Source organism: Nyctereutes procyonoides, unplaced genomic scaffold, assembly GCF_905146905.1.
Source record: "Nyctereutes procyonoides isolate TBG_1078 unplaced genomic scaffold, NYPRO_anot_genome, whole genome shotgun sequence".
Lineage (NCBI taxonomy): Eukaryota > Metazoa > Chordata > Mammalia > Carnivora > Canidae > Nyctereutes > Nyctereutes procyonoides.
Genome location: NW_026575121.1, coordinates 37,123,775 through 37,138,924, shown reverse-complemented (window position 1 = coordinate 37,138,924; position 15,150 = coordinate 37,123,775).

The window sequence follows — 15,150 nt, the reverse complement described above, 5'->3', positions numbered from 1 at the left end:
GCCTGTATAATCTATGGATTTTGTGTTCTGTTTTCTGCCAGAGTCTTGCCATTTTGATATGGAAGCAGATTGGCTTTTCACTTTGCTTTTGGTATATCTTTAGTTGGAAAGGAGTCTGCTCTGATTCTATCTGCTTCATTTGCTTTGTTAGTCATGCTGTCCTATCACCTTTGCTTCAGGGACTCAACTCTGTATAATCACATTCAACCAGCATTGCTGTGTCATTAATGGAAAATCAAGATTGCTTTATCTTGGTGAAAAGCTACTTGGAATTTTCCAATAATAATAATTTACACATACAAAATAATAATAATAATAATAATAATAATAATAATTTACACAATAATCAATGAATTGGTATTTTCAAATTGCATTTTACTCTAAGATACATAATTTGATTCAATTATGATAAATTTTTCAAAATATTTAACACAATAAATACTATATTAAAATTTCAAACTATATTAAGGAATATGTCTATATCGCTAAAACAACTCAAGGGGCATAAACAAGCAACATCATGATCAATTTAAGACATTACAGTAAACTTCACTAATTTCTGTTGCTTTATAAAATTGTTTCTTTTTGATATTTAGTAAATGATACTCAGAATTGTGTCAGTTTGTGTTATTTCCACCCAAAATCTCTATTCTTGGCACAAATTTTTATTTTTCTATCAGCTCTTCCTTGTGAAAGTTACTGAAAACCTGCCATAATTGATGTCACCATTGTTGTATGTTTTTCAGTCATTATTAAATTACATCTGATTATTTTTTAAAGTTGAAGTAATTGTAATCAAGTGTAATTTAAACATCAGGATATTTGTCATTACATATCCAAAATTGGATGGGAATTATTTTTTCCTATTTTCATTTTGATTTCTGTTTATTTTAAAATATTTTTATTTATTTATTTATTTGAGAAAGAGTGAGAGCAGCAGAGATCACAGAGAGCAGCAGAGATCACAGAGGACTGCCTGCTGAGCAGAGAGCCAGACATGGGGCTCCATCTCAGGACCCCAAGATCATGACCTGAGGTGAAGACAGACACTCAACAGACTAAGCCACCCAGGAGCCCCTATTTCTGTCTAAGTTGATTCTGGTATCCTGATTTCACTAGCTAACTGAAAAGTAATCACTAAATTTAAACTCACATTTATACAATTTTGTACATTTATTTTAATTCTAATAATGAATATATGAGTTTACAGTTGCAAATGCTATAAAATAAATATTTTCACATCAATGTATTTCAATACAAATATATTAAATGTGTCCGAAGATTAATAAGCATAGTCCCTCATTATAGAAAGTAAAAAGTGAACAGACTGAGCTGATTATTAAAGCGTTTTTTCAAAAATTTATTGACTTATTTGGATTTTGAACAAAAAACTTCTTACCCCTCAATTTGTAGGACACTAATAACCCATTTATTCAATAACTATATATATATACATAGTATATACCTATAAAATATACAATTCTGGAAAATCATTTATAATCTCAAATTGCTTTTGAATAAATTTTAGTTTTTAAATTATTTTAAAAATTTTTAGTGATACTCTCAACAGAGGGAAACTCCTATTATCGAGTTGATGTCACAGCTATGATTACAAAAGTCAGTACTGTGAATGTTTTTTAGGAACAAACTCAAGAATAATTGGCATTCAACTTATTATTAAGTAGCTATTTTTGACAGGAAGAATGTTCTGAATAAAAGGTCCTGAATTCAGAGATGATTTTGAGAAATTTATATTATTATGTGAGCCTTTTTTTTTTTTTAAGTTTCCTCAACACTAAGAGCACTCACAAAAATCTTGTCTGGATGTCAATTTTAGGTGACAGTTTTCAGCTTCAGCAGGCAGACAAGTTTTCCAGTTTTTGCCAGCGTTCCAACAATTTTACTGTGCAAAATCATACAAAAAAAAAAAGAAGAAGAAGAAAAAGAAACATGCTACCAAAATTATTCCAGGTCTAAAGCATTTGGAAAGAGGGTAAAAATCAACAAAAGTCAAATATAGCTTCACAGACAAAAAGTAAAGGAAAAAAGATTTAGAAGATACATAACAAAGTGGAGCTGGTTCATTGTTGATTTTCTTATTGTTTAAAAAGGAATTTGCAAAGAAAAGTTCTAAATAATATAATTTCCTATGTGATCAGTTTTATTTTAACTACATTTGTTTAATTGTGCATTATTCTATATTTTATTTTACCATTTAGCAATATAAACAACGACTATGCTTAGAGAGAAAATAAAAACACTGTAGCCCCACTTAGTGCGTGGGTAAATTCTAAAATGCCAATTTTATACTTACTTTTCATAATTTAATTGGAAATTCAAAGGAAATATACCAAAAAAATAATCCCCCAAAACAACATTTATGGAAAATAAGTACCATCCATAACTGTTAAAGATAACAGAATTATTAAGTCTGCAAAACCTATATACTGATATCGACAAAAGTTTGTGACTCACAATGTTAAAGCCAATAGTTAAAACCAATAGTGAAAACCCTTACACTTAACCTCTTTTATGTGATTTGAAAAAGATGGATCAGCTTTCGCAGCGTTTTCATTTGACTGAACTAAGTTATGGTATGCAGCCTAAGTTCATAATTATTTTTGTACATTTATTTAGGTAATATTTCCTACTCAAAACAGATTTTGCTTTGTCTCTCAAAGCTTATGTAAAGAAAATTCCTCCATAAAACTATATGAAAATGAATGTTTCTTTGCAGTTCTGTGGTTTCATCCTTTTTTTTTTTTAAGGATTTTATTTATTTTTTTCATGAAAGACAGAGAGAGAGAGAGAGGCAGAGAGAGAAGCAGGCTCCATTCAGGAAGCCCAATGTGGGACTCGATCCCGGGATTCGGGGATCATGCCCTGTGAGACAAAGGCAGACGTTCAACCGCTGAGCCACTCAGGCGTCCCATGTGGTTTGTTTCTATGTGAAAAATATAATTGTAAATTTCAAGAATAAAAATCTCCCTTCATCTGACTACATATATATACTACATATTGCACACATATAGGTAACTATATATACAACTATATATATATGTAACATATATATATATGTACCTGGTACATAATAAATGTGTGCATACACACACACACACACACATATATATATGTGTACACATTTATTTTGTACCAGGTACTTTTTAAATATGCATTTAATGTACATATTTAATACACATTTAATATACATATATATGCATATATATACACACATTTATTATGTACCAGGTACTTTTTTTCCCCAAAGATTTATTTATTTAAGGAGCAGAAGGGGCAGAGGCATAGATAATCCCAAACCGACTTGGCACTGAGCCCAGAGCCTGACACATGGCTTGATGGCAGGCTTGAGCTCATGACCCTGAAGTCACAATCTGAGCGAAAAACAAGAGTCAGATGCTTCACCAAATGTGCCACTCAGGTGCCCTGTGCCAGGTACTCTGTAAAAACTTTGTACCTAATACTATCATTCTTATTTAATCTTTAGAAAACATTATGAGGAACATAATATCAAAAGAGCTAAAGCAAAATAAGACAAGGGAGTTTATTAATAAGGAATTTATTCATCTTTAAGAGAAAAAATAATTAGATAAATGAATAAATGCAACCTAGGTCCTTAGATGACTATGGCCAAGTTTTGATTTTTTTCTAAAAATTACTAATTATATGACTACGGATAATTCAATTCAATATTTTTGCCTCTGTTTCCTAATCAGTAAAGTGGATATACAAATTGTCCTGTATAGTTCACAAGCTCTGCTGAAATCTACTTTGAGAGCCTGTAAAATTATGAAAGCAAAAAGTTCTTCTTGTAACTATTTTATAAATAAATCAATTAATTTCAGAGCATAGTCACTTTAATATATTATGTTGACAAAACTTTGTATGAAGTAGAAATAACTAATGCCGCCCAAATCTGTTAAGTTTATCTTAATTTCTCTCCAATGGGAAAAAGGAAAAAAAATCAACTTGATCATTTTCACTCTCTGCACACAATTATGGGAAAATAAGATACACAGAACATCAAGAAAATGTTTAACATCAAACTCCTTTATAATTTTTCTAAATGATCAAATGACTAAAAGTCCTCACCAGATGGAGAAAATAATTTCACTCAATCAAATTTAAAAATAGTATTATGATCATGAAATGTATGACTATCTTGGCTTGGATGGTTTATTTTACCATCTTATATATGGCAAATTATTGTCCTAGACATGCATAAATCCTTTCTTAGAGTAAAGTGCTTACTTCCAAGTTTCTGATTTTGTATTCCAGTAGTCCTTCAAAAGATTAATATGCTGGGACATTTATGCTAGATTGGAGGAGATTGGAGAAAACTAGGAGGCAGTGAAAATTACATTTAAACTGAAGGGAACAAGTGTATGAGTGATGCATGGAAGATCTGGCATTACATACAGTTCTGTATTTACTGTTTTTGCAAAATACTTGAGATATATTTTAGATGGAGAAAGTTTTGAGAAAATATTATATCACATTTAGGTATTAAGAACTCCATTCACTGAAATTATTTTGGCTAAGAATTAATAATTTATGTTAAAAATCCTGATTAAGGGGAAGACATTTCCCTTTCATCTTACCTCTTCCTTTGAGTTATGATTTTTTTAACCACTTGAACCATTTTTAAAACGTATCCTTATATAATAAGTTAGTTTTTAGGTAAACATTCAAGCATGAAATTGAATCATGTTTTCCTCAGGGATTCATTCTGTATCACTACCTGTGCTCCTGTCAACTTTGCTACAACAATATTGGCAATAAAAAGAAAAGAAATGGGAAATCATGAAAGATTTAAAATTCGTAAAGAAAAGTAATTTTAAAATTTATATTATTAAGGAAAATCTTGCATGTTTTTTTCTGGAAAAAGGCGCTTAATTTTTTAAAAGATTTTATTTATTTATTCATGAGAAACACAAAGAGAGAGAGGCAGAGACATAGGCAGAAGAAGAAGCAGGCTCCACGCAGGGAGCCCGATTGGGATTCGATCCCGGCACTCCTGGATCATGCCCTGAGCTGAAGGCAGATGCTCAACCACTGAGCCACGCAGGCGTCCCTGGAAAAATGCACTTAAAGTCAACATGCAAATATGTAAAATATTTTTAAATTGCAATGGAAAATTCTGAATTTTTAAGTAATAAGCATATCTATAGATTTTTGAAAAAAATTTAGAATAGTTGATATATATAATGCAAAAAATATGTCTGTGTGTGCATGTTTTATGCCTGAAGAGGAAGTTAGAAAGATTAAAGACTATCATAATACCTGGCAAATAGTATGCATTTGAGTATAAATATAACTAATAAATAATACATATTAAGCATTAAAGAATTAAGATAATGATGTGGAAAAAATCAACAGTCTCAAGTTACTAATAAAACAGCATTTTTTTGTATATTTTTCTATTGGAGTTCGATTTGCCAACATAGAGCATAACAACCAGTGCTCATTCCGTCAAGTGCCCCTCTCAGTGCCCGTCACCCAATCACCCCATTACCCACCTACCTCCCCTTCACTACTCCTTGTTCGTTTCCCAGTGTTAGGAGTCTCTCATATTCTCTCACCCTCTTTGATATTTCCCACTCATTTTCTCTCCTTTCCCCTTTATTCCCTTTTCACTATTTTTTTGAATTCACCAAATGAATGAGACCATATAATTAAAACAGCATTTTTAAACACAGTTCTAGTAATGAAGGGTGGAATATATTTGTCCTACTTCATGGAGCTTTCCATGTGAATTTTTATTCAGGTGGGCAAAATAATTAATTCTGTATTAATCATAAACAAACATGTTTTAGTACTATCTCCTGCTTTATTTTGTCTCCATGCATATATCAAGGTTTATTTAATGTTGAAATGTGTCAAGTGAATAATCTAATTTAAAATCTACAGGTAGATTTTCTGATATTTTTAATAAAAATCTGAGTTACATTGTGTGCATTTACACTAGCATTTTTTACACTCAAATTATGGTTTTTAAGAAGAGAAGGAAGATATTAATTGACACTCCCCAAAAACCTTACATTCTATAATGCTGTATTTCATCAGAAAGACAGAATCTTCTCAAAAACTTTTTCCAACCTTTAGAAGAAGAAAAAATATTTCTATTTTTAGATATGCCAGAACTAAATTATCAAGGTTATAAAATCAAATTCAATAAAACATATTGCATGGTGGTAATGGAGATACAGCTCTTCACCTATTGGCTCAAAATAAAAGGCGATACAAAAAGAATGAATCTGCACACTAACACATTAACAAACATATTTGGATGTATTGATGCGGATTTTCAAAGGGTTATTTTAGACTGTTTTCAGTTATGTTTTCAAGCAGAATTAAAGATTAAACAATCAGCATGTATTCACATGTAATGAAGTGAGTTCATCAGGATTTTCAAGGCTAAATCCCATATTTAAGGAAGACTGTTGTTCCACTTTAATCCATTTGAAATGTTGAATCAAAATATGTAAGTGAATCTGCTCATTGTGAAGGATGAATAATGTATATTTTGAATGTCACTTCTTAGCAGCATGAGAACATTTCACTTTCTGCAGTCATAACTTAATTTGATGATATATACATCTTCTCAGACATCATGGGAATGCACATTTGGAGGCATGTTGACTAAAAAGCTAGCATGAATAAACACAGCCAAGCTAGGCTTCAGAAAATATGTCAAAACATCTACCTGAAATTTTGTCATCCAGTTATTTAGTTGACATATCTAAAGGTCAAATAAAATTTGATGAATGCATAAAAGAAACAAATATAGCAGGAAAAAAAGCACTGAAGCTTTTTTTTAACTTAAATTATTAGCAGAAGATAACATACCAAGCATATTAATGGATAAAATGTAAATCACAATAGCTACTTAATTAATATTTTCTATAATTAACATTTCTAAGATTAGAAATTAAAAGATGTAAAGTTTACTTACATATTTAGGAGACAAATGCCTGAATTTCAGGAAAATGTTCCTGTCATTAATGTGAATATAATAGGAATAAAGTAATTGTTAACAGTGCTCATTTTGTAGTTACTTGTACATCTTGCAATATCCACATCAAGTAGGCCTTTTTCAATCCAGTAAAGTTATGTTAAATATAATAATTTTTAATTTTTTTGAATTTTGTAATTTAAAGGTCAAAATTCAAAAACATCCGATATATATATATATATATATATATATATAATATTTTTATCACTCAAAACTCACTACTTCCTTTCTAGCTCATTTATATATTAAAATTAACAGAGCCATGCTTAAATGCCAATAATCATACAACTGAATCTGAGTTTTAGGTTAAGTTTGCTGATGTAATTTACAATTTCATTAAATAGATTATTTTAGTAAGCTAGAAAGATCAAGTCTGTCATACATTATTAGCAAAAAGTTTTTTAGTGAAATAAAAAGGATAATCTATGGATCAACCTTATCTCATTTTTAGACATGTTTTAATAGTGTATGACTATAAGGAATATAATATAATAAATACATACACATGGACATCTGAATAATATATATGTTGATCTGTACTAGAATATATTTTCTTATATATTATTTATTTCATTGCCATCACTGCTTGTACATTAACTTCTTTTCACTTTATCCATGATGATACTGAAGTGATCAATATCAGAAGGTAATAAATGACTGACATTAATCTATAACTGATATTTATTATATGTATAATAATTTAACCTATTATAATTTAACTACTGGACTAGATATTGGGAAGAGGAGAGGCAAACATATTCCCAAATTATTAACTATCTAAAAACAGTCACTTCCCATTAAATATAACAAAATGATTTGATAGAAATGGCCGTAAGTTTTATGGAAGAAGGACTTAGCTAAGAAAGATGTGGGGTTTGGGAAGTGTTTTCAAGCAAGTACTTACTTGAAGAGAATAGAGAAAAATAATAGGCAGGGAACTGAAAAGTGTTCAATATTTTTAGGTCTTAGAGTATTACACAGTTAAGATACAAAGTTAAATAAATAGGGGCCTGATAATGAACAAGGATATAGGAATTTGATTTTTACTTTGTATACAATGGTAGTTGAGTAACTTTAAGCAAAAAAATAGTAAGATGTGATGATAGCTTCTGAATGACTTACAATTATGAAAATGACTCATGGGATATCATGGGATAGGAAATGAACTTTAGTGTATACAAGATGGATAGAACAGATTAGAAGGGCTTGGGGATATTCAGAAAAAAAATAAAAATAGAACAATGGTAACACTTTAGATCTAAGTAGTGATTAATTTTCAACAAAATAATGAAGTGAAAATATTCCACTTATTAATAACCTTTCTCTATGTTACCCTTCAATATCTCTTCTAATTTTTAACCTAATTTGGACATATGGGCATTCTTTTCAGTTATCTACATGTAAATTCCTTTCTATATATGTATATATGACTATTATTATTCTCTGTAAAAACTCATTCTTATTTCAAGACGCTGTCTCTTGTTGCTGATAACATAGATTTTGTATATGATTGTCATCATAATACATTTTGCTCAATCATACAGCATATTTAGACAAAACCATTCTATTTCAATTTTTACAATACTTTTATTTTGTCACAGTTCATTTAAAAACTTGATTAAATATGAACCTTTAAGCTTCAAAAACAATTATTTACAATTTTATGGGAAAAGGGATAGCTAAATCCCCTCATCTAAAACAGATTTCCAAGCCATTGGATTGCAAAACTAACTATTCAGACCCCTCGTGATTAAAGAAAACCATCAAACTGTAACTCAAAGTGAATTCGTGTTTTGGTATATTCTGACTGTTGTTTTCAAGGTGCAATTAATAATGTAAAATGCTATGTGAAAAGAAAGCAAATAGAGTCTGCTCATATATTTTAGCCTTTATGCTTTTTACTTTAAAGATATTGTAGCATAATTTAAAATACTTCTGATAAATGAAACATTATAGATTCAACAGCTTATGTTAACTTATAATAAATAATCTTTATATTCTAAAAAAATTCTGCTATTATGTTCTTGAAAAGAGCAAACACTTTAGTTTGCCATATTTTCATTGTATAATTTCTTCTCATCGCTCAGGCTCAAACTCAATACTTAATGAATTATCTTGTTGAAAGTTCATTCTGTAATGTGGCAACAAGAGTTTCAAAAGCAAGCAGTTAAGATGTAGAAGAGTGGGTTGTTGTTTTGTGTTTTTTTTGGGGGGGGGATTTTTTTTTCCCTTAACTTGAAGAAATTCCATGGTTATTCAGTCATTTTTCTCTTTTTCTATTTCTGTAAAAGGGAAACAAATGGCTCTGTTGCTTCATATCATACAGGTACTTTGTGTCATAGTTATGATTAGGATCCAAGTCTTCTGGTCTTACTTAATGTTTTGGTTCATTATAGTTGTTGAGAAAAATTGTTTCTTCACATTTTACCAGGAAGACTACATCCTTCTAGGCTTGTCAGTATCAAACTGCTGCTGTGTGGCTGAACTAAGACTAAGTCACAAAAGAGAAATAAAATAAAATTAAGCTCTGACAGTTTTCTAGAGTTTGTTACTACCTGAATGGAGGAACAAAAATGAACATTGGCCCATTTCTATCATGTCTAAATTCCCCTTATACGTTGTTGTCAATCATCAGTCACTTTGTCAGAAATGTGCCAAAGATTCCAGTCATTCATTGTAGCACTGTACCATTATACATACTGTTTAAGTCATGCATTAAATCTATCTCAGAGCTCTAACCTTAAATCCATTTTGTACTTAGCTGTCTATGAGTGACAGGACTAATTGGTTCGCTGTCTTGTATAAGGTTACCTTGCAGTAGTCAGATGATGGATTTCTGAAATTGTCAAGCTTGGAGAGTTAGTTCTTTATTTTTTACCTTCCTACAGGTCTTGAATGTATTTCTAAACACTCAGATAAAGGGGAGCAGGTCTTCATACGAACATAACTACTGTGGTGCCTCTAAGAATCTAAGTTTTATCCTACTTGAGAAATCCGGGATTAAAATATATCAGACTGATATAAAACTTTTGATGATGTATATTGGGTGTCAAAATAATCAGATGAACATGGAAAATGCCAGTAAAACTGTTATTTGACAATCTTCACAAGTGTACAAACCAGACTCTATTCCACTATCCACATGTTTACTGAATTCAGTCTACATATTAAAATCTGTTCCTTCCCTAGTTTTTAAATTTGTGTAGCCACTCCACTGAAAATTTAAAGAAATATAAACATCTTTAAAGAACAATGATAATAAAGTGTCTAAGCATTAAAAATGGTCTTAGTTCATTCAGCTGCTAGCACAACACCAGAAAACAGCATACAGATTCCTCAAAACATTAAAAGTATTAATATGGGACACCTGGGTGGCTCAGCTGTTAAGCATCTGCCTTCGGCTCAGGACATGATCCTGGAGTTCTGGCATCAAGTCCCACATTGGGCTTCCTGCGTGGGGCCTGCTACCTCTGCCTGTGTCTGCCTCTCTCTCTGTGTCTCTCATGAAAAAATAAATAAAATATTAAAAAAATAAAAAATAAAATAAAAGGACTAATACTATACAATTCAATAATTCCACTACTGGGTATTTATTCAAATCAAATGAAAATACTAGTGAAAAAAAAGATATGTACTCCTAAGTTTATTGCATATTATTTGCAATAGCCAAGATATGAAAGTAGCTTAAGCCCAACCATAGATAAATGGATAAGAAAGATATGTATACATACATACACACACACACACACACGCACACAGGCCCTGGAATATTACTCAGCTATAACAAAGGATGTTATCTTGTCATTTGTGACAACATGGATGGACCTAATGGGTGTTATGCTAAACAAAATAAGTCAGATTGAGAAAGACAAATATCATATGATTTCACTAATATGTTTAATCTAAAAGAAAAAAATGAATAAACAAATAAACAAAAAGTAGAATTAGACCTATGAATACAGAGAACAAACTGATGGTTTTCAGGTGGAAGAAGGGTAGAGGAAGACACAAAATAAGGGGAGTGGGAGATGCGGCTTCCAGTTATGGAATGAATAAGTCATGAGGAAAAAAAGCACAGCTTAGGGAATATAGTCAATGATATTATAATAAAGTTGTATGGTGATGGATAGTAGCTACACTTGTGAGCATAGCATATATAGAGAGCAGTTGGATCACTGTACTGTACACCCGATACTAATGTAACATTATGTGTCAACTGTAGTCAAATGAAAAATTAAGAAAAGCCACTGGTAGGGATCCCTGGGTGGAGCAGCGGTTTGGCGCCTGCCTTTGGCCCAGGGCGCGATCCTGGAGACCCAGGATCGAATCCCACATCGGGCTCCTGGTGCATGGAGCCTGCTTCTCCCTCTGCCTATGTCTCTGCGCCTCTCTCTCTCTCTCTCTCTCTCTCTCTCTCTCTCTCTCTGTGACTATCATAAATAAATAAAAATTTAAAAAAAAGAAAAGCCACTGGTGAAAAAAAGACATTTTTCAAAAGTTGTAAGACAATATTTGACAAATGAGACTTAATATTTACATGAAAAGAATTAGAATCTCAAACATTAGTTATTACAAAAGCAGAGCGGCAAAAGCTCTGGAAGTTTGAGTTCAATATGATGGATTCATTGACAGTCTCTTATAGTGACATTCCCCAAATCACCAGTTTTGCAGCATTTTAGCGGCATTTAGTAGTATATAGGATGAATAACATTCCTAAAGTTCTATTAGCAAGTATCACATGGTTTTTTTAATAAAAAAATAGACATCAACAGTTGTTCCAAAAATCATCAGGATAGTAAAATTCCACAACACCAGCTACCAAATCTAGGTTATTAATCACTACTAATAGAATAGGGCCAAAATCTTCATTTAAATCTCATTTAACCATTCAGGTATAGTACTGAACACACTCCTCCATTAATAAATAACTTCTTTTTCCAAGGATGTGGTTATCTATGGAAGATGAGTTTACTAATTGCTTTCTCATTAGCAACTTTATTTAGGTATTTCTTGGGCTTCCTCTTTTTAGGGGATACTCCCAAATACATTGATTGGTTTCCCAGTTTGGCATAATTACTATCCAACAGTTTATCCTTCCTAAATTACACTCCTAATCTCAGAGTAAACTTTGTCATCTTTTTGGTTTGAGAAGTTAGTAAATTAGTAATAATATCTTGTCTCATCATAAACTTTCATTTGTGTATATGTCCAATTATGAGAGAACATTGGGGATGTTATTTCTCGCTAAAATCTTGATCACTATAATCCAGTAGAAATATAACTAAGCAAATACATAATCTTAAATTTGCTAGTAACCATATTAAAAAGCTAAAAAGAAATAAGTCAAATAAATTTTAGAAATATACCTTACTTATTAATGTTATTATCCAAAATGTTATCATCAACATGTAATTCTATAAAGTTATTGAGAGTTTGTTTTCTTTATTTTTTGGTACCATCTTCAAAATCTATTGTGCACTTTACCATTGAATACATTTCAATTCAGACTAGTTACATTTCTAAAGCCTGATAACCAAGTGACTAGTGCTTAACATATTGCACACTATAGATTCTGATTGCTGATGAAATACTATTTGGTTACAACATATTAAACACAATGTCCAAGATAATACACCCAAATTTTATTCCTTTGAAGCTTTCTTCAGCATTGCACGAAATTTGACAGAATACAGTCACCAAAGCCTAGACAGCTATTATAGATCATTAGTATAGTTGAAAGGATGGTAGCCACAGTGAAAACAGGTCATCATCTAGTTCCCTTACATAAAATTTCTCTCCAGCCTCCTCTCCTTAGAGTGGCATAGTCCTGAGAATTGACACAAACATGTTTCCCTCTTTCATTCCACAGAGTATTTTATACATCACTATTCTCTTATTTTCTTTCTCCTATTCTGGCTAGAAGCTGCTTTCTCAGAAAATCCACATTTTTAATGTTCTGCGGCTTTCCATGAACATCCCCATGGGAATTTATTTATTTATTTTTCTACTCTGCATATAAATTTCTACAAACCTCTAATAATATGGCATTTAAAAATCCTGTAAAATATCTAATTGTTAATTTTTAAGATATTTTATTGCCCACACTAAGAAAATATGACATTAACCATTTCAAATAATATAATTTTATTTAAAAAATCATCTATCCCATGGTGTGTGTGTGTGTGTGTATGTGTATGAAGGATACTAATTTTAAAAATATAATCAGGTCCAGATATGTTTCACAGTGAATTGAAATTGTAACCTGAATTACTATAAAGTGTAAATTTAAAGACTTTCATAAGCAACTTGCCATTTTAATTGCAGTACAGAATTCTTTTCCAAATAAAAATAAAAATAAAATAATATTCTGTGGTGCTTTGGAACCAGATCTTTACAACACCTCAATGGCACAACCATAGGTATGTGAGGTTACCTCCTTACTCCAAAAAGTAAAAACTTTTTTTCATATATTAGATTTTGCTTGATGGCCTAATTCTTACTTTCAGTTTAGGAACAATACCCTTTAACTCAAAGAATTAGGAATTCTGACAAAAGAAAATAATATTAAAATAGATTTGGAACCAGTATTCTCCATAAAATATTACTTCTTTTTATCTTAGGTGATCACATTGAATGATCCAGTTATTCAGATCAGTTCACACCATAATGAACCAATATCCATCTTGAGTCCAGGTAATGAAAATACAAAAATGATGCACTTCCTAAACTCTATGTACTCACCTCCCATGCCTCCATATTTTGTACATCTCAATATTTTTTAATATTTTTACATGTGGTTACTCAATAACTAGAAAATGAATCTCTGCAAAGCATGTATGTGTACACAGAACATACAGAAATAAATATTCATTGTAGCTTACTTACGCAGCCTTATGTCTTTATCTTGCTTACTTCTAGAAAACAAGATAAATTAGTTCCTAGTCTATGATCCAGCAATTCCACTTCTGGGTATTATACAAATGACATTATATCAGTGTCTCAAAAAGATATCTGCACTCCTCTGTTTATTATAGTAGTATTCACAGTATCCAAGATATGTAAACAACCTAAGTGCCAATCAACTGAGAAATGATTTTTTTAAAAAGGCAATGCACCATACACACACACACACACGCACACACACAGAAATATTATTCATCCTTTATTTTTTTTAAGATTTTATCTATTTATTCATGAAAGACACACACACAGAGGCAGAGACACAGGCAGAGGGAGAAGCTGGCTCCCTGAAGGGAGCCGGACATGGGACTCGATCTCAGGACCCCGGGATCATGACCTAAGCCAAAGGCAGATGCGCAACCGCTGAGCCACCCAGGGATCCCCAATTCAGCCTTTATATAGAAGAAATTTTTGCATTTGTGACCACATGAACGAAACCAAAGGATCTCCTACTAAATAAATTAAGCCAAATATATAAAGATTCATAACATCACTTACATGAGGTACCTAATTAAGTAGTCAATAATATCACTTACATGAGGTACCTAAATAAGTAGTCAAACTCAGTCATAATGATTTTAAGTCACTATATATATAGATCTACTTTATGAGTAAATATTTTTGTTGTCATATTGCCAAATGTTACAGAGAAAGAAACTAAGTTCAAAATTGTTAAATTTGTCCTTCCACATTGCTAGTTGCCCAGTAAGTTCAACAACTTATTATGTTTGCAGTATTTTTACTAATATATTGGAGTATGCTTCTTATATGGATTCTGTAATGTATTATCTATGAATCTTCATAAAAAATAATTTTACATTTAGAAGCCATCTGAGCCAATAATTTAGCACACATTAAGGATGTAAAGTCTAAGGATGTAAAGATGAGTAAGACCATGCCCACAGTCCACTTCTGGGGGCATACAAAGTAAGCATAAAACTATAATGCATTGTGATTAGTTCTAAGCTGAAGTTAATAAGGAGAGCTAAAGATCTTCAACCTCTAGAAGGACACGGAGTGGTTAGAATCTGGAAAAAATTACCTGAAGATAAGACTTCCAAACTTAAGTGGGCAAGATGACCCAAAATCCTATAGCCAAATAGAGTATGAAAGTTCTAACTAGTTAGGGGTTCATAAAAGTCTATAGCAAGTCAGTG